The 11,962-nt window shown below is 34.2% G+C and overlaps 1 pseudogene; it reads left to right on the top strand.

Annotated features, from left to right (window-relative positions):
* The first annotated feature begins 4,452 nt into the window (after nucleotides 1-4,452).
* Nucleotides 4,453-6,628, top strand: LOC106642634 (myeloid leukemia factor 2-like; annotated as a pseudogene).
* The last annotated feature ends 5,334 nt before the right edge of the window (nucleotides 6,629-11,962 follow it).

The raw sequence follows: 11,962 nt of genomic DNA, 5'->3' as shown, positions 1-11,962 counted from the left end.
AGGTAAATACGCACGAATGGGCGGGTTACGGCGTGCCACTGGAGTACACCGTGCTCGGCTCCAATTGACCAAAGGTGTCATTACACTTATCGCTACATACGTGTTTGTTTGTAGCCTCTGCATTTTATTTGGTTCTCCTTCCCTTTAGAGTAATCACGACTTCATCCGTGGATGGGTGATGATTTTTTTTTCTGTTGATTGTACTTCACAGTTTGAGCTGAATAAGTTGCAGTCTCTATCTATTTGATCGACTGAGATGCTTTGATTGATGTCTTCTAAAATATATCGAACGCGTATTCAATTTTACGGGCTTGACATCGGGTCATTTGCATTTAACGAGCTTCTCGTGACGTTAACGATGGTATCGCTGACCGTATGTGTACTATCTAAATCATTACTTTTTATACAACACCGAAATTATTGTACAAACTAGCGTTTTGAACATATGTTTATTGGTTCATTCCTATAATTCAAATTTCATTGCGTAATCGTGACGATTAAATGCAGATGTATAGTTTATGAAGTAGTTCGAGAATGTTTAATTTTATCGGAGGCGATAATATTATGATAAAAGTCGTAGCTCTCGAGTAATAATTTGAGATTGCTTCGAGTAATAATTTTATCAACGAAACTCTTCTTTGTTATTTTCCTCTTTTCTTTGGAGGAAAGAAAAAAAAGCTTTTATTTAAATTATGCACTATCATTATTATTTTCAAGTTTAGCTGTTGGAATATCATATAAGATGTACAGGTATAATGAGACCAGTTTGCTTTGATCAGAGAGAGTTGAGTTGTAGTGGCAAAAACTTTTCCTCGTGCGAGAGTAGAGAGAGTGAAAGAGGGACAGCCAGCACAGGCGTACAAGAACAAGAGAAGAGGCCTCCAAGATTACTGTGCGTGGAAGCTTCTAAAAATATTTGTGACACGCTCGAGAGCAAAGAGACACAGAGAGTAAGAGAGAAACAAAAGAGGCAAAAAAGGAAAACACGACAAAAATTTCGTAGAGTGACATGTCTAAGTAACTAGCTAAAAAGTTTTACTTAGAGAACTGAATTGAAATTTGTAGGCTTCTGAACACTACTTTTAAGCACGACAACGGGTGAAAATTTTTATAAGGGACTTTTTTTATAAGAAAATTTTTTTTAACAGGAATATGTATAATGAAGCAATGCAAGCGTAATCGAGCATCACCTAAAAACTTGTCATCGCACGTAGGAGGTGTGCATTTATTTTTCCATAAAACACGCAAGTGCTGTAAAGTTAAGTTCGCTCAAACAGACATGCTGCTGTTTATATACGTACACGAAAACAGACATTAATCCTACCATGTTTACTTTTGTATATAAAAATCACAATTGCTGTAAAAAAAATAATTTTGCACTGTAAAAATAAAAATTGACTATATCGCTCCTAAATTCACGGCTCGCTTTTCATACAAATAGGTCTAAATATTCGATGGACCCATCGACGTCGATGACGAGGTGGAGCCTCTTCGGGAAAACGCAAAGAGGAACTCGAAGCTGCTTACGTTACCGCCCGAGTAGTTCTCACCACCCACCACCCAAGCTCCCCAACTACCTCTCCTATACCGCCCGATCAGCCTCTATCCCCACCACCGCCTCTCCTCCACCCACAGCCCAACTATAACTAGAGCCTCTATCCCCACCACCACCTCAGGGGGAAGCTGGGGGGTGCCAAAACCGCCATAGTTTACCTACTAGCTCTACAAAGTAAATCATTATTTTTTAGTGCTTTTGCAACGCCATTATAAAAATCCAAATGGGTGATTCTGCCGTAACGGTCTCAGATTCAGTTTAAAATTTTTGGTTTTTCGAATTGAACTTTGTAAATATTCGATGGCTGATTATTGCTCTTCAGTACATAAAAAACAATCATCTACTATGAATTTGCTACAAACTATTAGTGTCAAAACTTACACAACTTTTATGATTTTACGTTGGGGTCGGAACTGACCTGTTAGTAAAAAAAACGTATAATTCGTTTTTTAACTGTAAAAGTCTCAAAAAAAATTTGTATGGATACAATTTAACATGTTGATACTAATTAAACATTTTTTTAATGGTTTCTTACCTTTTTTACAATAAAAAATTAATATTTCAAAGTTTCAAATTAAAATAGAAAGACTGCACCTACATACGAAATATTTTATTTATACCATCGCAAATAAAAATTTTTTTTTTACAATAACTTATAGAAAAATTGTTTCTCATCATTAATTCTCGTAATAGGTAACGTTTCATATTAATATAATTAGTATTTTAACGTTTAAACACATTATTTTTCATCAACTTCTAATTTGTTCCTATGGTAAATTATAGTTATTTGACTTAAAAGTACAGTTTGCTAAGATATTTGGTAAAAACGATTTATTTACTCAATAAATATAGTTAGCTTCGGTTTTAGTGGCTTTGGTTACTCTTCTACTCCACCTCAAACTCAATGCATTCAAATCACTGCCTATTTTATTTGAATTTTCCAATTTATCATCATCCTGATTTTTTGGTTCTTTTTTAAACACTGTTACTGAGCCACATACAGAAAAAGTCTCTAAACTAAGTAAAGAATACAAATTTAATGATAAGAAGTTGAATTTCTAATGACTCAAGACCTAAAAATTTAGAAAAACTTAACTACAATTGATTATCAATTTCAGGGGGTCAGACCTGACAGGGTCGGAACTGACATTTCGAGCTTTAAAGCTCTCGGATTGTCCACGAACGAGACACACTGACTTTTCCGCTTATACAGTATCTGTCATCGCCAAATAGTATAAGAAAGTACAGTTTATGTATACCTGTTCAAGTAAACCTAGTGGGTGCTTTAGGAGAGGGTTGGAACTGACCAAAGTATTTGTACACACGAAAAACGAGAAATGATTCACTCACCAGTCCCGTCGATTTTAATTTTAGCGGCATTGGCGGGTGTAATTTTTTAGTGCCCGTATGTAATTCGAAAAATGCACATGAGAGGGAGTTGCAGAACTAAATTAAGCGTTTTTCAAAGCTATTTCTACGCTGATCCTAATATAATCATGTAAATCGAGGGACAAAAATAATTTATTATACGTTTTACTTATTTGCTAAAAGCATGGGTAATTTCAGTATAAATATAATCTATAATACCTAAAGTTTATAATATAGGTACTAAAATTCCGGAAAAAACTTTTCGTATGCAACAGTCTTTTGTTTAGAAAGTTGAGTTTTGGACAGGGGTTGGAACTGACATTTTGAGGTAATTTTTGCAATTTTTTTCGTGAAAGGGACATGAAATCGGTTACATCTGTAAATAATCGAGAATTCATAACATTTAACATTTCTTGGCACTGTAAGTCTAATTAATTTTAGCTTAAATACGTCGTAATAAGAGCTCTGGATATGATTTGAGCCAGTTACGGCAGAATCACCCATATGTTTTTTGTTTCAACTAGTTCAGTTTAAAGTGCTTCGCATGATCTTATACCCATTGTACACCACAACTTTGCAAGAGCTCTCAAATTTTTGAATACATTAATATTTAACTTTCAAGTACTACACAAACTGAGCAATACTAAAACTACTTCTATTCTTTAGCGCTTTTTTAATGTAAATACTTAGACAAACTTATTGCCAGTAACCATGGTGAATGTTTTTACGTATGACTTTTTATTGAGCACCACACTCTACGTCTGTACGTTTTTCATTAATTATGATGAAAGTGGCTAACATTCGTGGCACCATAATAGTTGTGATATTAGTTTCAAATATTTATTACTAACGGCCCTTGTCTCGGCTACACCCAGAACTCATTATTTAAACACCGCAGTGTGTAAATACTGTTACGGAACAAGCTTCGGGGATTTTCGTGTAGATGGAGTGCAGATAACTCCGAGTGTGGGAACCCGACCCTGCTGCGCAACCGTCGGTAAAAGAGTAGGCTCTTTAGCCTTCCTCCACTTCTTTTTCCCCTGCGACTCTGCTCGCCGTGCAGGCTGCTGCGCGAGCAGAGAAGTCTCGACCGTCATTGCGAGCACACATTTTGTAGCTTCTTTGAGAAGCCCTTTCTTACTAGTGAATATAAAACCTTTTCTTGTTGATGTTAACAAGCATTTAATAACTTCACCTCCTTCCTCAACTCCTGGACATGGCAGCCATGGAAGTGCCACCGTGCCACCTCAAGCCGATTCATAGGCCACATACACATATCCCATACGATTTATGAAATATATTAATTAAAGAGTCCGAAATATTGTAGTAAAATGCGCCTTTTTAACGGAGCAGGGGCTCGAAGTCTCGAACCCGTCAACTAAGGATTCGCGAAACTTTACGCTGACCACTCAGCCACGACCGCCGCCACGAGTGGCTGTATTAATTGCACTCTTAGATGCACTCTATTTTGTTGTCAGTTGTACGCCGATGTGCCAACACACGAGCGCTGGCATGCTTTCTATGCAGAGATGAACTCTGGGCAGAATAACTTCACCCATTTGCAGCAGTCACCAAAGCAAATCATGTTCACTGCCTTTGTTGGACAACAACAACAGCCTCAATTCAGCTTCTTCCTTCAGATAAAACTACCGCTCCAAAATGATATTGTGTTGGGCCAAACTCTGATTTAATCGAATCTAAAGAAATAGCAGGTACGACAGCAGCTGTATTTCCATATGATTGTTCATCATCGAGCACCCAACTGTTTCGTTTGATGTTGACCTTTTGCTTTTTTTTCGTAGTTTGCTTGCAGCCATACGACTTTTATCAAAACGAAAAGGGTAAACACAAGGTTAAAAGGGTACACACAATAGACAATACTTACCTATACTAAACAAGCCAACAACTCAGACATGGCTCAATGGATGTTGTGTTATGTTCTGGTCTAAGTAACTATTAATGGATGAGTTCTTGGTTACAATCTCTGGCTAACCGTTGTAAGGAAATTAATATCATGACTACTCTTACTGGTGCCATAAAAAGTTTTTGTTTATTGCAATATTTAGAAGAACTAAAAACAGAAAAATTCTTGTTTGGGTGTAGAAGGTAGAAAAGGTTATTCAAGTAATTTATTTATTATTGTTTATATTTTAGAGCACACATGCAGTCCATGCAGCAAATGAACAACATGATCAATTCCGTGTTTGCCGATCCTTTTGGAATGATGGCTGGCCCACCTCCAATAATAGGAGGTCAAAGTCAAAACAGACAGCTTCAAATGCCAGGAATGCAAATGATGCCGTTTGGCTTTCCATCCATGGGAATGAACCTCAAAAGAATTTTCTTAGATTTGGTGAGTTTTTATATTTTCATTAACGAGTGATTCTCATGATTGTATATTAATTATTGTACTGATGACTAAAATTTTACAGCAAAACACCAATTCCAATCCAAATTACCATTCCTTTACCAGTAGTTCAATGATGACCATGACACCTGGTCCTGATGGCAGGCCACAATTTTATCAAGAATCCGCGTCATTGCGAACTGGACCAGGAGGTGTTAAAGAAATCAAAAAAAAGTGTCAGCAACTTACGCACTGGAACACGAAAACTAGCAATTGGACATCACATTGGCGAAAGAGCACATATAAATAAACGTTAAAAAAATGAGTATACTGGGTATCAAGAAGAGTACCAAGATTTTATTGACCTTGACGAAGGTAGGCAAATTATATTTTTCATCACTTGCACTTTTCCATTTGTAACATGGAGTGATTCTAAATTGTTGCCTGTTTTAGAGGAAGCCGATACTTTTAATCATGAATGGCAATTAAAATCTAGATCGCTATTGGGAGCCATTGGACATTCTCCTTACAGGTCTTCGTATGATAGAGCTCAGGCAAATAAGCATCTGGCTTTGTCAAGTACAGCCCCAAGGTGAGTAATCAGTGGCATGTTAACTACAATTCTCGTACCAATATGGAATTATTCAAGTAATACACACTGTAAATTGAATTCAACTTATAGTAGAAATATTCTTTGTAGAGTACATTATTTCTGTAGACGTATTTAAAATTTTTTTAAATCATTATCTTGCTTCATAGATTCAAGAAATTAAGAAGGAAACGCCGTGGATAAAAAATCCTTGAAATCTCAATATTATACCATCAAATATCGACATTTAAATCGAATCTAAAGAAATATGTGGTATTGCAGGTACGGCAGCAGCTGTATTTCATATTATCAATTTACCCAATTGTTTCGTTTGATATTGACCTTTTGATTTTTTTTCGTAGTTTTCTTGCGGCTGTACGACTTTGATCCAAACACAAGTTTATGGCTGAGAACGTTTTAGCTCCGGTCAAGGATTCAGAGGAGGGGAAAGATCGCGACCTTGATCAGTGTGAGCAGGTATACCTTTGTTAACATACTTATGTAATCGGCTGTGGGAGTGTTTCAAAAATATGTTTTATATTTTTGCAGTGTCGCTAATTTAAGATCGACGTGGGCTTAAGTTTTGAAAACAGTCGCGAAGAACGAGTACAACAACAAGTGAGTGGACGCCATCTGCCAACTCTGCAGGCTCCAGGTGACCATCAGCAGTCCCAAGCGATTCAGGAAGCTCAAGGCAAATACTGCGGACAAATCTCTTTCTGCTGGCGAGTACTTAGGCGACAATTCTGCTGAGGCCTCTAACGCCTAGTTACAACTACTTGAACCTATCCGGTGTGAACGAGAATTAAAGCCGAGCACGCTGTCGAAGCTCTCCGCGCCAGTCGATCTGCTCAACATTCCAAAATCTTGATAACCAAAGCAAAATCTCGTCTACTGCCTATAGCCAGACATCAACTGCAGTTCAGCTTCCTCTCTTAGAAAAACTTCTATTAGACACCGCCACCACCGCAGCAGCAGCAAATAACAGTGAAGGACCATCCAAAATAATCAATATGTGGCTTTAAAGCTCAGAATAACAACTCTTGGAAATAATCACAGTCACCCCAGGTGTTATCGTATTATCGTATACAGAGTATTGCTGCACTGAAGTCGACCGTTGGCTTGGGCAGCAATACTCTGATAACAAAAGTTTATTTAACTAACTGTACAGCGTCAATTTTAATTGAAGTAGTTAAACGTTTTAAAAATACAAAGTTATAAATTTAAGTATGTATATATAGTTATTCTAAACAATAAATTTCGATTCATGTGTAAATAAGTGTCATAAAAATTCAAATTTCGTTGGTATAATTTTAATCGAAAAGCATATATTATGTAGGTTAGTGTGTGCGTGCATTTACTTATCCACAAAAACTTGGTGATTTTATAAGTTTACACAACATACTAACAAAAGTTCTAACAGACTAGGTAAATAGACGAATTAAGTTGAACAAATGACTATTTTACAACGAATGGCAGCATAACAATTTCATCGATTGTTACGTTGTCATGATTCACCCCCCACGTCTTGAATGTAGAATATTAGCCATTTTTTTCATCAATAGCTGGGTAATAACAGGCATTAACAGTCTATTTTTAACATTTCTATAATTAAGCATAATTTCACTTTTTTCATCATAAATGTTTATCCAAATGCTGTCTGCTGCTTTGTTTTGACATATTTGCAGTGCACTGGCTCATCTCACACCTTTTCTTTCACTTACAATTTACAATGCAGCCAACAGCCACTATATGTGACGTAAAAAGTCCCTAGAATCTCCCTAGAACCATACACTGCAGAGCAAATATGAATAAATAGATTTCTATAAATAAATACTATATATAAGGACAATTAAACTACAGAGAAATTTTTCATATCACAAGAGCAGTTTTTTAAAACTCAATTTATTACGAAATATGAAGTATTCGCTCCGTGCATCAGGTTGGAGGGGATAAAAAAAATGACTGCAGCGCTGTAGGTGAGCAAAGTTGGCGAACCTGTACCCCCATGAATCTTACAGTAAGCGTTGTCTTATATGAGAAAAGATATTATTTCATTTAAAGTAATTAGTTGAAAAATAGAAGGCGGAAAAAAATGTTATTTAGCCAAACCGGGTCTATAATACGGATAAATAATTTTGCTAGGCTCTTCAAATCGCCCAAAATTTTAAATAATGGGTTAATAAATATCATCTGTCATGTAGTACACAACACACATACTTATCTGTAATGTTGTATACGTGAGAGCAAGAACTCCAAGCAGTCGACATAGGCTGCCGCTAGCTGTATAATCTGAATCAGTGTTTACGTTTACAAAGTAACAAAACGCGTACGAGACAGTGTTGCGTTGTTAATTGCAACAAGAAAGAAAAGCAGGGGGTGGTGCTGTTTAAATTCCCAAGTAGACCCCATGAAACAAAACAGAAGGAGCTGTGGATTAGGGCAGTTAGGAGACAAAAGTTCGTACCTAACCTACGGAATTTTTTTTATTATTATTATTGATTATAAGTAAAATTATCATGAAAATTTTACAGTCCTGATGGCAGTTTGTGGCACACATTTATGTATATGGTACCATAACCTACATTTGTCAAGCATAGGCAATAATGTACTTACAGATAATTCTACTTTGTGTGGATTTAAGCTGACAGATGTTTGTCTCACAACATAGCAATTGATCAGAGGACTGACTCCTTTATTTACATATTCCTGTACGTAGGCAACGTGCCCACTCTCTACTAATTTTTTAGCTTTTTTCAGCGTTTCATTATTAAAAAGTATGTTGCAACTTATACATGTAAAGCCTGTTTGGATAATCACATCCATTTTTTAGGGTGCTGATGTTTACGCGATAGCAGTATGTACTTCTTATTCAATACATAATACTTTCTCCTATAAGCAACAGTGTTACGATTTAATCATACAAGGGTACGGTATTGCGCAATTTTTACAGCGAGGGCGGCTCTGCGTGTCATGCACGGAGCGAATAATCAGAGATAATGGTGTTTGAAGCGTCGTCTACTACTGGATACTTTGATTTAAAATAATAAGATAAATAAAAGGGAGCAGTTTTTGCAATTGACACTATACGAAAAAGCAGTTTTTAATAAATCGATTTGATGAATTTGTTTATTGGATCTTTGATATTTTTAATATAATGATTATATTCAGACAGGTTAAAAGCCAGTCGGTTATGTTAGAGCAGATATAGATATTATTTAATATTAAGTGGACGTTGCTCTACATAATTTAGACTTGAAAAGGACTGCCTTAAGTGCAGTCGAAACGTTGTTAACTGAATAAAAGACTGAACAGTTAGCCCTTGGAGTTTATTAATTCTTCGTATTATTTTCACTATTCTTGGAGTCCTCTTATTGATATTTAGCTTTTTTCATGTTCGTCAAAAGTAGCTATGTATGACTTCAAAACTTTTATAAACTCTTACTAGCTTTTATGAATTTTTATACTCTTTTGTTTACTTTTATGAACTTTTATAAGCATTTAGAACCTTGTTATAGGTTTTTTAATGTTTGTCAAAAGTATGTATGTCATCCATTAAAACTTTTATAAACTTTCATTAACTTTTTATAGCGTTTTGTATGTTGTGAAAAGGCGGATTTGATATATTTGAGATACGATATAATAATTAGGGAATATTACATAGGTACCAACTTGGAACCCTACGTGGTGATTAGACTATTTATTAGTGTTTGGGTAATGAATACTTGCAATAACACTAGGCTTACCCACCTGAAAAAAGTGTCGGAATTCTATGTATAATTACTTCTGTAAAACTTTCAGGAAAGCCATATGGCATTACACGTGGTTTTACATATGGCATTACATAAAGGGTTTTAGCTTGGTGATGCCATATGTAATTTCATATGGAAAAACACAAGGAATTGCTAATTGGAAAGAGAAAAAATTTCTATCATCTAGAAATAACTGCAAAGTACCATAATAAGTAATTTGCAGTTATCAATTTGTCTTACCATCGGGATGATAACTCCAAAACAAGGAGGTTCAGCTGATTTTACTTCTGTATAAAAAAATTTAATTTTTCAATTTTTTTTTCTCATTCCTGAAATATAACTTGAATCCCCTTGTTTAAGAGTTATCATCCAGATGGTAAAACTAGTTGATCACAGTAAATGACGCATTACAGTAGTCTGCAGTTATTTCTAGATGACAAATTTTTTTTCCTCTTTCCGATTTGTAATTCTATGTGTTTTTTCAAATGGAATAACATATGGCATAACCAAGCTAAAACCCCTTATGTAATTCCATACGTATATGGCCTTACAGTTAACTTAAATAACTTTCATTACTGTGATTCTACTGACATTGTAATAGTCATTTTATAATTATCCATTTTAATCATTTAGATTGTTTATAAGCGAAAGATTTTAAACATTGAAACAAACATTTGTCACAGGCTTACATACTCTTTTGAAAAAAACCATATCGAAGAACCACATAGTAAAATCATGTAAAAAAATCACATAAAAACATGTAGTTTTATCACTCCGTTTTCATGTGGTTTCTTGTCTCAAATCACCATATAGTTTTTAAATAAAACCATATGGTTTTTACAAGCTTTTCTTTTTATAAAAGAAATTATGTCTACTTAAATTGAACTATTTAAAAATCTTAATAACGTATGAACAATGAATATAAAAATAAAAAAAATTAAAAAAAAACTCTAAGGTGAATTCAACTTTGGCTTACAGATTCTTAGTTAAATATCTTATCCATTGGGCTAGAGTAGATTTGAATCTAGTTTCCAATTTTGTGTCCTTATAAGGTACAGAGGGCACAGTATTCTATTATTTGTATTTGTTGTACATAACTAGTTCCTTACATATAAACTACCGTAAAATCGTGTGAATTTGTGTATGCAATAAATTAAACAGTGTTATTATAATATGTTTTAAGATATTCGTTTCCAAGGTAAAATGGCTACGGCAATTGAACCTTGATATTTGTTGCTATAAATTTAAGAATAAAAAAACAGAATAATAATAATAAGTGATTAGGAATTATAATTTTTTTAAACTACCGGAAGATAAATATCATAATATCATGAATGTCAATCAAAATCCTCGAAATTCATAGATATAAGTAATACATACGATTTTACTCTAAATAACATATAAAAACAATTTGTGTACCTAAGTATCTCATCCACATGACCAGAGGGCACTTGATGCTGGCTTAGAATTTCTCGTCTTCATAAGCTACAGAAGGTATAGTGTTATGTTATGGGTCCTTGTACATACTTCTATTAATAGTAAATTAATTTTAAGGATTTTCATTTGCAATATGTATTTTTAGAATATTAATAATTAAGTGAAATTTTTTTATTCACAACTAAATAGTAAAAGACAATTATTATTTTGATTAGTTATTCATTAAATATAAATATAATTATTGGATAATGTATGACTGAAAAAAGTATCATTTTAGTAAGTATAATCAACAAATTAAATTAAAGGTTTAATTGCCATAGCTATTTTATTTCGGAAAGAAATATCTTTACACGCATTAATAATAACACTGTTTAATTTGTTGCATACATAAATTCACACGATTTTACTTTAGTTTATATATAAAGAATTAGTTATGTACAAATACAAATAATAGAATACTGTGTCTTCTGTACCGTACCAGGACACAAAATTGGAAACTAGAATTAAATCTACTCTAGCCCAATGGATAAGATACTTGGCTAAGAATCTGTAAGTTCAATTCACCTCAGAGGTTTTTTTTTCTTTTGTTTTATTTTTATATTTATTGTTAATGCGTTATTAAGATTTTTAAATAGTTAAATTTAAGTAGAAATAATTCCTTTTATTAACTAATAATAATAAAAAGTTTGTAAAAACCGTATGGTTATACTTAAAAACCACATGGTGATTTGAGACAAGAAACCACATGAAAACGAAGTGGTAAAACCACGTGTTTTTATGTGGTTTTTTTACATGGTTTTACTATGTGGTTTTTCGATATGGTTTTTTTCACAAGAGTGAGCTCCCTATCTCAAGTTATGACGTCAATCATGACATCATTTGTGACATCGCAAAATACGTCATTCATGACATCA

This window comes from Copidosoma floridanum, unplaced genomic scaffold, assembly GCF_036245765.1.
Source record: "Copidosoma floridanum isolate Cflo_tuat_1 unplaced genomic scaffold, Cflo_Japanese_pri ptg000027l, whole genome shotgun sequence".
Classification (NCBI taxonomy): domain Eukaryota; kingdom Metazoa; phylum Arthropoda; class Insecta; order Hymenoptera; family Encyrtidae; genus Copidosoma; species Copidosoma floridanum.
Note: the sequence above shows the minus strand (reverse complement) of the source record. Positions and strands in the feature narration are given on the sequence as shown.